The sequence below is a fragment of the Hylobates moloch genome, unplaced genomic scaffold, assembly GCF_009828535.3.
Source record: "Hylobates moloch isolate HMO894 unplaced genomic scaffold, HMol_V3 SCAFFOLD_10, whole genome shotgun sequence".
NCBI classification, from domain to species: Eukaryota; Metazoa; Chordata; class Mammalia; order Primates; family Hylobatidae; genus Hylobates; species Hylobates moloch.
The window spans coordinates 5,808,944-5,823,092 of record NW_026652285.1 but is presented as its reverse complement, the minus strand read 5'-3'; the positions used below and the strand labels follow the sequence as shown (position 1 = coordinate 5,823,092).

At 48.4% G+C, this 14,149-nt stretch overlaps 1 protein-coding gene across 5 annotated transcripts in view; it reads right to left on the bottom strand.

The window, feature by feature from the left end:
• YPEL2 (yippee like 2) overlaps positions 1-9,102 on the bottom strand; it is a 67,515-nt gene extending 58,413 nt beyond the window's left edge. For 2 of the 5 annotated variants that reach the window (XR_009215219.1, XM_058445369.1), the window contains exon 1: positions 7,959-8,278. The gene's annotated coding sequence lies outside the window, so the exon portion shown is untranslated. The other 3 variants (XM_058445371.1, XM_032162864.2, XM_058445370.1) reach the window with 3 other exon arrangements.
• Positions 9,103-14,149: the final 5,047 nt, after the last annotated feature.

The window sequence follows — 14,149 nt, the reverse complement described above, 5'->3', positions numbered from 1 at the left end:
AAAAAAAAAAAAAGTTCCGCAAAATTAGTTGTTTCTCGGTCAGACTTCCCACTAGATTGCAAACCATTCCTGGCCATGGTTAATCAGACATGAGACCATGTCTGGTTAATCACCCCTCATACGCAGCCCAAAGCTTGGCAAGAGGAGCTCAGAAAGCTCAGTAAGGCTTGGTTGGAGGAAGGTAGCGAGTGAGGGCAGTTTGGGAGGGAGGCCCTGGAACAACCGCAGATACACCTCCAGGATTCTGCCATTTATTAATTCCCTGTTATGCGTCTATGAGGGGTCATATCTCAATTAATCCTCACAACAACCCAGGGAGACAGGCATTATGATGATGACCCCTGCTTTCCAGATACAGAAAAAGGAAGAATTTGCCCAAGATCACACAATTGGAGAGGACCAAAACCAGGATTCAAATCCCCTGTCCCTTTCCAAGTAGATCCTTCCTCCCCAAACCAGCCAGAGAAGAGTCTGAGGAAGTGCATTCTCAGTCCCTGAATTCCTTCCAGAGCTTCAAGCAGAATGGGAGAGTCTAAGGCAACTCAACATAATGCAAAATGAAGACGTCAAGTTCTCTCTAAACACCCTCAGACTCTCAGCTCAATGCTTCAACATTAAATTGCCGAAATGGGAGAAAACAAATGAGGGATGGGACAACAGATTAGGCACAAGAAAAAGGGAGTTTTCAGCTCTTGTTATACCTCTCTGCTAATGAGGTACTTAGCTTTAAGGCTGCAGTTAAGCGTGGGGTAACTTTTCCTCAAATCCTAACAGAAACAAAGAGCCCTGCGAGCAAAACACACTGCAAGCCCTATTTAATTTAGGTTTACGTAATGTGCACGTTTATACCATTAACGTAACCAATCCTGAAAATTAATTCATTTCTCTCTTATGGTCCACTTGGCAATGGGTCAACGTAGGGAGGGACCCCCAACAGACAAAGAGCAAAGTGGTAAAAGAAGAAACAAAGTGGTGGGGGGGGAGGGGGCACACAGATATCCTGGATGACATGTGTAGGGGCAACACAAAGGAAAAAGCAAAAATACAAAGAGCAAGGGCAAGGGTGCCAAAAGCCAAGGCTGCTTGGTAGCTCCTGCCAGAGGGATCAACCACAACCTCAGTGGTTTCCAGACCTCAGTCATGTGTGGGGTTGGCTGCTTTAGAAGAACCTGGGAAACAGTTTTTCAGGGGTTGTTACTATTTTCTTGTTTCTGTTACAAATTCCCCATCCTGAAAATTCTGATTTCGTAGGCCTTTAGTGGGATGATGAATTCTTAAGGCAGCCAGCTTCGAGAATCCCTAGAGATAGCCTCCCTCCTGGGGACACCTATGATCTGAGGCAATTAGCCATTGTGCAGCGCTCTTCACCCTTACTGTGAAGGAAGTCACGGTCCACTCCCATGGAGTGCTCTATCTGCAGCCATGGTTGCTGAGAACTACATCCCAGTGCCCTCTTTCCCCATCTCACCTGCTTCCTGAACATTCCCCATACACTCCCTCTTATGTTCACGCCTCGGTGCCTTTGCACAACTGTTCACCATGGAATGTTTCTGTATGTGTAAATCCTCTTCATTCTTCACCAATCCATCTCAAAAATAGGGATCAAAATATTCCTGATGGGCAGGATCTGTTCCGTGCCTACACTTATTTGCCCCAGGTACTCCTGAACAGAATGCCTTGAGAAAACAAAAAACAAATCACTAGAAAGGTCAGTATTTTCTAGAACTAAAAATTTCATATCAGGTAAAACAAAGCCACTTTTTCTGGTGCAACTAAACTTGGTCACCGTTCACACCCAGATCCTGTTTGAGCCTCAGTGGCACCCATATGCCAACTGGAGGTCAAGCCTTCCTTTCCCAGTGAGAAACAGACAAAGGAACTCCAGACACTGGAGGGTAACCTCATTTGGAGCCAGCAATCCAGTTTCGAATCAAAGCCACTCAGTCTAGACACACTGCTTTTAAGACCACAGGGGAGGGCTGACTGCTCTGTAGCTCAGGAGACCCAGGTGTTGCTGACCCATCCAGGTAATAGGAATGCAGGTGGCAGTGCTGCACCTCGCAAGCAGAATGCTGCTCTGCCTCGTTTCAGAGAGAAGGTAGACTCTGCCCAGAATGGAGACATGGGCTACTTAAGGTTTAGATGAGGAGCTGGTATTATTCCAGAATGTGCAGGAGTAGGAAGAGGCCTTGGTCTGAGAAACAGAAGGTATGGCTTTTTTGTTTGTTTGTTTTGTTTTGTTTTGTTTTTTGAGACAGAGTCTCGCTCTGTCGCCCAGGCTGGAGTGCAGTGGTGCGATCTCGGCTCACTGCAAGCTCCGCATCCTGGGTTCACGCCATTCTCCTGCCTCAGCCTCTCCGAGTAGCTGGGACTACAGGCGCCCGCCACCACGCCCGGCTAATTTTTTGTATTTTTAGTAGAGACGGGGTTTCACTGTGGTCTCGATCTCCTGACCTCGTGATCCGCCCGCCTCGGCCTCCCAAAGTGCTGGGATTACAAGCGTGAGCCACCGCGCCCGGCCTGAAGGTATGGTTTATAGCTTCTGCTTTGCCCTAATTAGCACTATGTCTTAAATCAAGTCCTTTTTGTCTGTTTGAACCTCAATGTTTATATCTCTAAAATGTTAACACCTAAACAGATTTTAATGCCCAACCCAGTATATACCTAATTAATAGAAAATAAAAATTACAAGGTTAACACTAGAAAAAGCCAGGATGCAGGGCCCTACATAGTCACTAAAAGCAGGCCAAAAATTGGACTCTGCACTTCCTGGTAGCCAAAGCAAAAAGAGAAATACGATGCTATAAACTTCCAATTTCCACAAAAAAGAAAAAGCATACCAGGTTTTCAGGAGAGGCAAAGCTTTTCAGAGACACTAGGTTCTAAAATAATTTCTCCCATGAACTTCTTAAAGGGGGCATTGAATCTGTAGCTAGTCTTCAACAATATAAACCCTTATAAGAATTACAGTAACAAGTTATATAAAGCTATTTTTGACAGTGTCCTTCCATAAAGCAAAGGGCAGACACTGAAGCCCAACTCAGTAAAAATAACAATGGAGGGGCTGACATAAGGCCGCATGCAGATGGCCCAGCCTCAACAAGTCTAAAACCAAGCAGATATACAACATGTCCTTCCAAAAACTTCTGTAACTGTCACTTCTTCCAGGTGAGTGTTGGGCAGCAGTCAGTTTGCGAATAGATGGTTTCTAAACTCCATTCCAGTTCAAATAGATGTAAGTGGCATTTTCAGTCTTCACTTATTTATTAAGAAGTCCTCCTCTGACCCCACCACACACTGTCCACTCCCAAATCAACGGATTGAGAATGGATTCCTCTGAGCCAGAGAGAGGAGAATCCACCTATTAATATTAGTGCTGTTATTAATAGCTAGCATTGAGTGCTTAGGTGCCAGGCTCTGTGCCTGGTTTCCCCTGCAGTCTCATTTAATCCTCCCATCAGTGCTGTGTGATGCAAACTATTATTAGCACCATTTTAAAAATAAGGAACAACGCCGGGCGCGGTGGCTCACGCTTGTAATCCCAGCACTTTGGGAGGCCGAGGCGGGCGGATCACGAGGTCAGGAGATCGAGACCACAGTGAAACCCCGTCTCTACTAAAAATACAAAAAATTAGCCGGGCGTGGTGGCAGGCGCCTGTAGTCCCAGCTACTCGGAGAGGCTGAGGCAGGAGAATGGCATGAACCTGGGAGGCGGAGCTTGCAGTGAGCCGAGACTGCGCCACTGCACTCCAGCCTGGGCGACAGAGCAAGACTCCGTCTCAAAAAAAAAAATAAATAAATAAATAAATAAATAAATAAAAATAAAAATAAAAATAAGGAACAAACATTTAGAGAATTTTAGTAAATTGCCAAGGTCACAGAGCTAATTATCCAGGTCTTTCTGACTCTAAAGTCCAGGCTCTTAGCCCCACATATAGTGCCTCCTGGTATTAATGAAATGTGGTTACTGATAGAAATGCTAACATCTGTTAGAAGAAAACAAACAGTGAGGCCTAGAATAAGGTTATTGAGGTAGATAAGAGTTATTATTAATGACAACAGAATAACAATGGAGCTTTTGGAGCCTTTGCCAACCTATAAATGGAATAAAGGAATGAAAACTATTGTGAAAAGCAGAAATAGTGCAAGTGAAAGTAATTCTGAGAGAATATTACATTATCCCAGAAAAAGAGAATTATCGTTTCCTCTTCTCTTAAAGTATATTTCCTCCTCTAGAGATTCTAAACCTTGGTTCTCTTGGTCATTCATGCATTCAACCAACAAATATTTATCCAGTGTCTACTCCACACCAAGCATTTTCAGCAGTAAGCAAGACAGAAAAGCTCTCAAGCTTCCGTGTTGGCAAACAAGTAGATGATATATTTCCAGACGGTATTAAAGTGCTTTGAAGAAAATAAAGTTAAGGAGATTAAGAGAGGCTGAGGGGCAGAGAAGGGAGGAGCTGTTCTAGGTAACTGGTCCGTCAGGAAGTAGGTCTGAGAACCAAGTGAGAGTCAGCCATGCAAAAATTTGGAGAAAGAGCCAGGCACCGTGGCTCATGCCTGTAATCCCAACACTTGTCAGAGGCTGAGGCAGGCAGATCACCTGAGGTCAGGAGTTCAAGACCAGCCTGGACAATGTGGTGAAACCCCGTCTCCACTAAAAATACAAAAATTAGCCAGGCGTGTTGGGGTACGCCTGTAATCCCAGCTACTTGGGAGGCTGAGGCAGGAGAATCACTTGAACCAGGGAGGCAGAGGTTGCAGTGAGCAGATCACACCACTGCACTCCAGCCTGGGCAAGAGCAAGACTCTGTCTCAAAAAGAAAGAAAAGAAAAATTTGGAGAAAGCATCCTGGAAAAGAGTTACTACCAGTAGAAAAGCCCTATGACAAAAATAGGTATGGCATGTTTCAGAAACCTCAGAAAGGTGAGCTTTTCTCAAGCAGGAAGAAGCAGAGTGGACAGGGTGGGGATTGGTAAGAGATGAGGCAGAAGATGGGAGAGTAGAACAAGCCTTGTGGTGCCTACAGGGAAAGGAATTAGATTATATCTGAAGGGCAATGGGAAGCCATTGGCAAATTGGCGACAAGGGAATAGCAAATTCTGATTTACTTTTAAGCTCTCCAGTGCTATATCCACAGCTCCCAGGTAAACAAACTCAGGCAGTACAATACTTCACAGACTCAAGTGTATCACCTTTTGTTAAGGACAATGTCACTGAAAACTAACAACTCTAAAAAATATCTTTAGCCTGCAGGCCCTGGCTGGCTTTCCATCCTTACAGGCTCAAGTTGAAAATGAAGCTTCTTCCTTTTCCAAAACTTTGTACCTTTTTATGCTCAGGGGAATGCAGTTGTCAGAGCACCTAGTGGTTTGCGTGACAAACCCTAAGGAAATGCCAAGATAATTTACAATGGGAATTGATCACATCCTCCATCCGAATCTCACTTCAACATCTCTTCCTTCTGGCTTTTCCAATCCTGGGACATCTTATCCCTTGCCATCCTTTTGTTGCTTTCTTTTCTCCATATGCTCAAAACTAAACATTCTGAATGTGAGCTGCTTGGCCAAACTGAACATTATTAATTTTTAAAATCCCACGCTTAATGCTCCCATAAGGCACACCTTTAGCAAGAAGGGCTACAGTTGAAGTTGAATTTGGATAGAGTCTTTTTTGAAGCTAAATCGCAGCTTTCATTGATTCAAATAAATGTATCCTACCAATATGTCTGGACACAATAACTAAGAGGGAAAAATCTAACCTGAGGCTGCATCAGGTGTGTGTGTGTTTGTGACTGAAGGCAGCGATAACAGCATCAGAAACTGGATGCCTAACAAGATTCACCTGCACACAGGGACCGGGCCATCACAATGGGAAGTAACCAGAACTGGGGTAGCCCAGGAGGTATGGGAACTTGTGCCTCTTATTAAGACCTGATGGTAGACAAACTCCTGACTCCTCACCCCCCCAAATAAAAAGAGTCACCTGCCTGCCTTTCCCCCAGGCTACACAGTCTGGAATACATGGATACTAAACAAAATCAACCTTTTCTTCAGCTGGCCAATTGTGAATCTCCCAGGCACAATGACTGTGTGGCTGCCTCAAAACTGTGAAAATCATTAAGACAATGAAAAATTCACATAATCTATGAACAGCACAGCAACTCATGCAACTCATCAGCACTATTCACATCTCCAACCCCCACACCTAGAAACATCTCCTGGTACACAACACTGTGCAGCAGCCCTCAAACAGGCTGGAGTGGAGAGGGAGGGATACCAGTCTCTTAAAGCCAACTGCTTCATGGCAGTTGAGAACAAACAATACTGTGCCCTTAGACTTTTCAAAGCCTAAGCTAGTGTGATTGACAGCTGAGTGATTTTGGGATTGCAGAGTATGGGGTCACATACCTGACTGCACTTCAGAGCCAAGTTAATACCTTTCATTGTTCATTGCCTCCAGTTCCCACTAGATCAGGGGCTCTTATCAAGCACCTGCATCACAATCTTATGGGTCCCCTGGTAAAAATGCAGATTCCTGTGGCCCACTGAAAATAAACATCTGCGGAGTAGCCTGACAAACTGTATTTTTAAACACTACCCAGGTCATCTTTATACACATTTAAGTTTGAGGACCTCTGCCCTAAAGCGATGCTTCTTAAACTATGGGTCAGGACCTGCTTGGTCAGGAAATCGAATTAATGGGTCATAACCAGCAGTCGATTTTTTTTTAATGAAGTAGAAAACAAAAAACAAAAACCTTTAAAACAGAGCACACTGCAGGGAGTAAGGGTAATTATTGTTCTCTGAGGCCGGGCGCGGTGGCTCACGCTTGTAATCCCAGCACTTTGGGAGGCCGAGGCGGGCGGATCACAAGGTCAGGAGATCGAGACCACGGTGAAACCCCGTCTCTACTAAAAATACAAAAAATTAGCCGGGCGTGGTGGCGGGTGCCTGTAGTCCCAGCTACTCGGAGAGGCTGAGGCAGGAGAATGGCGTGAACCCGGGAGGCAGAGCTTGCAGTGAGCCGAGATTGCGCCACTGCACTCCAGCCTGGGCGACAGAGCGAGACTCCGTCTCAAAAAAAAAAAAAAAAATTATTGTTCTCTGAAACTTATTTCAGTTACAGACCTGTATGCAGCGCAGGTCCCACTCAAAAGTCTGAAAACCATGCTCCTAGAGGGAAGAAGGAAAACAGTTTTCTTGCGCATGGTGTTTATTTTCCATTTTCCACCCCTAACTCCAAGCTTCTTGATTTTGGTTCAAGCACAGAAATATCAAGACAGATCCAAGAAATGCTGTCATTGAATGCTAACCTGCGGCGGCAAAGCCCAACTGAGGAAGCGGATGAGGCTCCCACTGCACTCCTGCCTGAGATCCGATCACGGAGCTGGGGACAGGAGATGGTGCCAAGGGGGAAGTCTTCACAACTCTCCCCAGGCTGGGCCTGTTTCTGGGTAAAAGAACTTGCAGCCACTCAAAACACAGTTTAGAAGAATGAAAATGTTCCTCACCGGAGGCGAGACTCAGCCACTCACAGGCCCTGTGGCCCCCAGAGGCAGGAAAGCACAGGGGAGCAATAACCATGTGAAATCAAGTCCCACCCCAGAGCCAGTGAGGCGGTTTACTGAACTTCTTGCACCTCTAATGCTCTGTGAGGCACAGGGAAGCTGACCGCCACCCTTCTTGCCCAATGCTTTGGAACAAGGAAGAACAAGGAAGGAAGGGCAGGGAGAAAAAGACAGCTGTCTCGTTAGCCTTCAGATTCACCAAAGGCAAGGACTTACTCAAGAGCCTCCCAAGTTGCAAGGACAGCAAATCAGCAAGGAGGCCAGAAAGCAAAAACCCTAGCAAAGCTTCGGAGCAGTTCCCTGGGGCCATTCACAGCGGCGGGACTGGGGGGCGGGCGAGGGTGCAGCACCGCACCAAGCGGAGGAAAACAAGACACTCGCTCACCTGGCTTTTTAAACTCTCGCAGCTAAGACTGAAGGCAGAGGTGGCAATCTTCCGGACGAGAAGTCCAAAAGAACAGGTGTCCCCCACCCCCGCACGCCCCCAAGACCGGAGAAAAGCCCACCACTCTGGGAAAGACACCAGAAGAGGTCGGCGGCCAAGCAGGGTGAACTGGAAGTGGTGAAAGGTCGGGGCCGCCCCTAAGCGCCAGCTCCGGGGAGGCGCCCGCGGCAGAGGCCCCCGCGTTCCGTCGGGCAGGACCTCGCGCCCACCCCCTTGGCAAGGACACCGGGGAGGCGCCGGGACGCGGCCAGGGAGGAACTCGGCTGCGGTTACCTCGACCCCGGTCGGGGCAGACGACGCGCTCGGAGAAATTTCGAGGGCGCCCAGTCCCACAGTGGAAGGCCCCCAGGGCGGCGCCCCTGGACCCAAGTGTCCCCAGGACTCTCCGAGGGAGACGCGGCGTCACAAGAGGGCGGAGGGCGTCCCCAGCCCCACCCGGACCCCATGGAGTCCGAACCCGCGGGGACGACGCGGAGGAGGAAGCGGCGATCCCAGCTCCGCGCCCCCGCCCCAAACCTGGCCCCGCAGACTCGCCCAGCCCCTGGCACGCGTCTCCCACCCCGGCCGGGGGTCCCGCGCCCTTGGGCTCCCTCCACGGGCGGCCGCGGGCCCAGCAGTGTTTGTAAACAAACCGGTCACGTGGCCCGGCGGCCGCTCCCCGCCCCCGGCGCCCGCAGCCCCCACGGGGGCCCCACGCGGAACCGAAGGCGCCGCACCCCCAACCCCGCGCAGGCCCGGCCGGGGGAGTCCGGGGGCCGGGGCCGGGGACCCAGAGCCCGAGCTGACAGCGCGCCCCACGCCCACGCGCGCCCGGCCCGCGCCGCACTCCGGCGCACTCACCCGGCGACAGGCAGCCTCGTCCGGCCAGCGCGGGGCTTGGCTCCGCTGGGGTGCGCAGCGGTGAAGCGCGGCCCGGCTGGGGCTCGTGCTCCCGGCGCGCTCTTAAAGCCACAGTCTCCGCCACCGCCGCGGCCGCCACTCCGCATCCCTCCGGGTCCGGGCCGGGGGCTACCCCGTGATGGACGCGCCCCCGCGCCTATCCCCTCGGCTCAGCACATAGCAACACGCCGCGGGTTGGCCGGGCGCAGCCGCAGCCCATCCGCGCGGAGCCAATCATCGGAGGACGGAACTCCGCCCCCCGCTTCCCCGACCGCCCACTCCCCCACCCCTCGGCCCGGCCGGGCCTGGGCTAGGGGAGAGCGTCTGGTTCGGGTCCCGCCCGTCCGGGCAACTTGCCGGAGGGGCAGGGACCCAGCGTGACAAAGCTGGGTGGGCTCTCAGCGCCTAGGAGGAGGCCGTTTATTTGGGTTTGGGGTTTGTCCCCAGGGCAGGGCTGGGATTCCCAGAACCTGGGTTGTATTTTGGGGCGGGGGGATTTGCAGTGCTTCTCCTTGGAGGCTCAAGACAGTCATTCCTTTCTTACATTTTAAACCTCGCCCTAAGCCATCAGAAGTGGCCCTCAGGACCCGGGGCAATTGAATTTAAAATGATAGTGCTAGTTCCACCCAGCCCACCCATGCCCTGCTCAGAAGCCAGACATTTCCCCTGTTTGCCCTGCTAGTAATTTCGGCGAATTAAAAGTACGAAAGGGGCTTAGAAGAATTGAAGACCGCTCTATTGCTGCTAATTTTCCATGACTTTCAGAGGCAGATGACGGTAATTAGAGTGTAATGGTCCGAGTGACCAGAGGGGAGGAGTCCACGTTCTGGGTCACTGGGGTGGTGCTTTTCAAGGAAGAGCAGGTTAAAAAATAACCTCGTGGCAGTCAGGAAACCAGGGAGGCACCAGGTGGGTGGAGTGGGGCAGTTTCCCAGCAGGAAAACAGGACAGTTTGGTAAAGAATGTTGGCACGGACAAGGTGAACAGAGCAGATCCTGCCTTTCACTCAAGACACTAGGGTTCCGCAGTTCCTCTGGGAACTCCTCCTCCAAGGAAATTAGTGTTTTACCGTGCAGCCATCAGAATGTGAGGTGCTGCAGGAGGTGCAGCTGACTCCCCGCCTTCCACACACTGGTTTGCACGTACACCCAGAATTCTGGCTCACCTGCGTCTCCACCCAGCTGTCTTTAAAATATGCTTGGTCAACCAAATTGTATTCAGTTAATATCTATTGCATGTGAATCCAGTCCCCAAAGTTAGTAAAAACAACAAAACACCCCAAATACCTCAGTATTGTGGGGCTGACATATCAGCCTCAGATTTGCAGTTTCAGTGTAAACAGAGGCTCTGTCCTGGTTCACAAGTGACTAGTTTGGAGAGTCTAAAACGGGGGAAAAATGCTTTCAGATGAGAAGGAATCACAAACAAGAACTGTTTAGCATTTAATCCTTAATCTAAGATGTGATGGATTATTTAGATTAGCAAGAGCTTGCCGTCTCGCCCTGATCTGCTTCTTGAGCAAGTTTCTTTGTCTCTCCAGGCCTAGGTTTCCACAGTTTAAAACGAGGAGGGTTGAAATAGGATGATCTCAAGTCCCTTCCAGCTCTGAAATTCTAAGTAGGGCCAGAAAGTCATGTTTGTTACAACGTTTCCGCAATATTGTGTGAGCGAATATTTGTGTTGCCACATCACCACTTCCTAACAGTAGATGCTGAATTAGTTTAACACCCTAGGATATTGGTATGTTATGTAACAAGACTGGTGGCTACTGTTTCTGTTTAAATAAAAGATAGTGTTAGCTAAAGACGACTAGCCTGATACGTGGTTTCAGAGGGAGCTCTGAGGACCTCTTCAGGCCTGCTGTGTGTATGCAGGGGACTGGAAGAGGCCCCAGACCTTAGGGTCAGGAGACAATAAAACCAGCCAGCCCGCCAACAACAAAAAAAGTATTAAGCCTGATCATGCCTCCTTCCAGTCAAAAAGAGCCAAGCATTTTCAGCTGGTAAAGGAGAAGGGAGAGGTGAAACAATGAAGTAAGTGAAACAAAGTAATAGATGCAACTTCTCTTCTCTGAACCCAGAGAGGGGCACTTGAATTGTCCCTCAATACGTTTTCTCAGTGCCTATTATGGGCAGGATTTCCTGCTTGACTTGGATGATAGTATTCTGAAGAATCTACTGAGACGCTGAGGCCAATGGAGAGTTGGTGAAATGAGACAGATGTTTATCCTGGAAAGCAAAAAGAGACGGAGAGAGAGAGAGAAATAAACAAATTTGTTCAGAGTCAGCCAAGGCTTAAACAAACAAACAAACAAAAACCCTTGCTGGTAAAAGTTTGAGAGATTCCTGGCCTCACAGACAGATTATCAGCCTGCCTTTGTAAACGGAACAGTACGTCTGTCTCCTCTGTGTGAAGCCAAATTCATTCATTCCCAGAGCCTTCACGGAATTATTTTCCAGCAACCTCTCACTAATCCCATCTTCCCGTTGTTGCCATATTGGTGCTACTGCTGCTGTGAACAGAGTCACTTTTATGTGTTCACCTTACTTAACCTCTCAACCTTCACATTATTAATTTGAAATAATTAATTACATCTTCCTTCCCCTCATCCACCATCCCCCAGCTCATCAACAGGTCCTGTCAGTTTCACTTCACAAATATGTATTTGCTCTGAACACATCTGCCTCTGCTGCTGCACCCTGGTTGGAGCCACCAACATCCTCTTGCCTAGAATAAGCAACAGCTTCCCAACTGATCTCCCTGCTTCCAGCCCATTCTCTGTGCAGCAGCCAGATGGTACTTCTAAACAAACTCCTTCTGGTGGCCCACAGGCCCTAGTAACCAGGCCTGCCAACTTCTCTGGTCTTCTACCATCTGTCCTTTGCTCAAACTGCTGCAGTCAAGCTGGCCTTTTTTCTGTTCCTCGTCCTGTTGTAGGGTGTTTGTATTTGCCATCCCCTCCACCTGGAACACCTTGCCCCCAAAAGGCTGCCTCTTCACCATTTGGTTCTGATGTCAAATGCCGGGTGCAGTGGCTCACACCTGTAATCCCAGCACTTTGGAAGGCCAGAGCAGGCAGATCACCTGAGGTCAGGAGTTTGAGACCAGCCAGCATGGTGAAACACCGTCTCTACTAAAAATACAAAAATTAGCTGGGCATGGTGGCAGGCGCCTGTAATCCCAGCTTCTAGGGAGGCTGAGGCAGGAGAATCATTTGAACCCAGGAGGCAGAGGTTGCAGTGAGCCAAGATCACGCCACTGCACTCCAGCCTGGGAGACAGAGCGAGACTCTGTTTCAAAAAAAAAAAAAAAGCCTCCTCCAGAGGGGACTACCCATTCATACATGCCATGCCCCCTTTCTATCATAACCCCAATTTATTTTCTTCATAATACATATCGCTCTCTCAAATCATCTTGTTCATTTCTTTGTGCTTTGTTTTTGTCCCATCCAGCTCTGAAGTGTAAACTCTGTGTAAACATCAGAGGGACCTATCTGTCTTGCTTCCTGTTGTGTCCCCAGTGCCAAGAACAGTGACTAGCACTCAACAAATTTTTGAGTGACTATCTGAACAAATGCATGAATGTGCCTACTGCCTCCTATCTTTGTCCCTGCAGTTTCTTTCACTTGGAATATTGTTCTCTCCTTTATCCCCCTTCCCCACCCCTCAGCCCTTTCCTCTCAACCCATCTCAAATCCATTTGCCTGATGATTCAGTCCAAAGATTGGATCAAGTATCACTTCTGTGGAGGAATTTCCCTTAGCCTCCCCAGAAAAATTAATTTTCCTCTTCTTAATACCCTACATAGCACTTTACTCAGAGCTCCATTACATCACCCCACACTCTACACTCCCAATTAAGAGTTATCAGTTGGCCGGGCGCGGTGGCTCACGCTTGTAATCCCAGCACTTTGGGAGGCCAAGGCGGGCGGATCACGAGGTCAGGAGATCGAGACCACGGTGAAACCCCGTCTCTACTAAAAATACAAAAAATTAGCCGGGCGTGGTGGCGGGCGCCTGTAGTCCCAGCTACTCGGAGAGGCTGAGGCAGGAGAATGGCATGAACCCGGGAGGCGGAGCTTGCAGTGAGCCGAGATTGCGCCACTGCACTCCAGCCTGGGTGACAGAGCAAGACTCCGTCTCAAAAAAAAAAAAAAAAAAAAAGAGTTATCAGTTATCTGTCCTCTCTGCCAGTCCTTCTCGGGCTGGAACCTTATCAGATCATCCTTGTATTTTCAGCACCTGGCACGTGGTAGGCCCTCCCTAAAGGTTTATATCTGAGTTGAATCCAGTAGGAATCCAAGCAGAAATTGATAGGATCTGTTCTCAGAGTATACTGATCAACAGATAGCAGTCTTACTTTGTAGTACGATAACATTAAACTTGAAACTTTAGGCTATTCTATATAAAAGGGACAACCTACATTTTAAAAATCACAATACAATGGAAACTTCCTGAAGGCTAGTGGCCACAGGCTCTCACACTACCATACCACCTGGGAAAATGGCCAGCTCTGCTTGTGTAGGAGGAAGAGCTGCTCCTCACAGGTCTCACCATACCCCATCCAAACCCCACTCCAGTAAAGTCCCATGACATTACATCACAGAAGAGGGCCTGATGCCATCTTCCCACAGACAGATTATGGTAACGGTGCTTTGTTTCTTTATGTACAATAAATGCTTTCTCTGATCCCTGTCCAAGTCTCTTATTTTCAGTCGTGAAAGTGGCTGTTTCTGTGCCTTTCAGACTGTTAACAAGAGAGGGTTGTACCTCGGGCTTCCTGAATGCTTTAACAAAACATTTGCTACTATTTATTGAGCACATATTGTGTGCAGAGCAGTTTATCTTCTATCTAGTTATATTTAATCCTCAAAGCAACCAGCAAGATAGATATTTCCCTCATTTTAGAAAGGAGCTGATGCTATGAAATTTGAACCCTGATCCAGCTGGCTTCAAAACCTAATCATTCTTTTTCTTCTACACCATCAAAGACTAAAACTGCTTACCTTCTGTTATCCTGAAATATCCCAATTGCCTTTACAAGAAAACACCCAAAGATCAAACTACTCCACAAAGCAAAACCCTATGCCAATCTAAAAGATCTGGAAGCAAGAGTGGTGAGGGCTTAGCACCTCCCTCTTAACTACAGTAAAAATCATTTATTTGGTGCTTCCTATGTTTTAGAAACAGGTATAGACATGTTACATGCATTGTTTAATTTAATCTAATATTCGCAAGAACCACAGGTCTACAT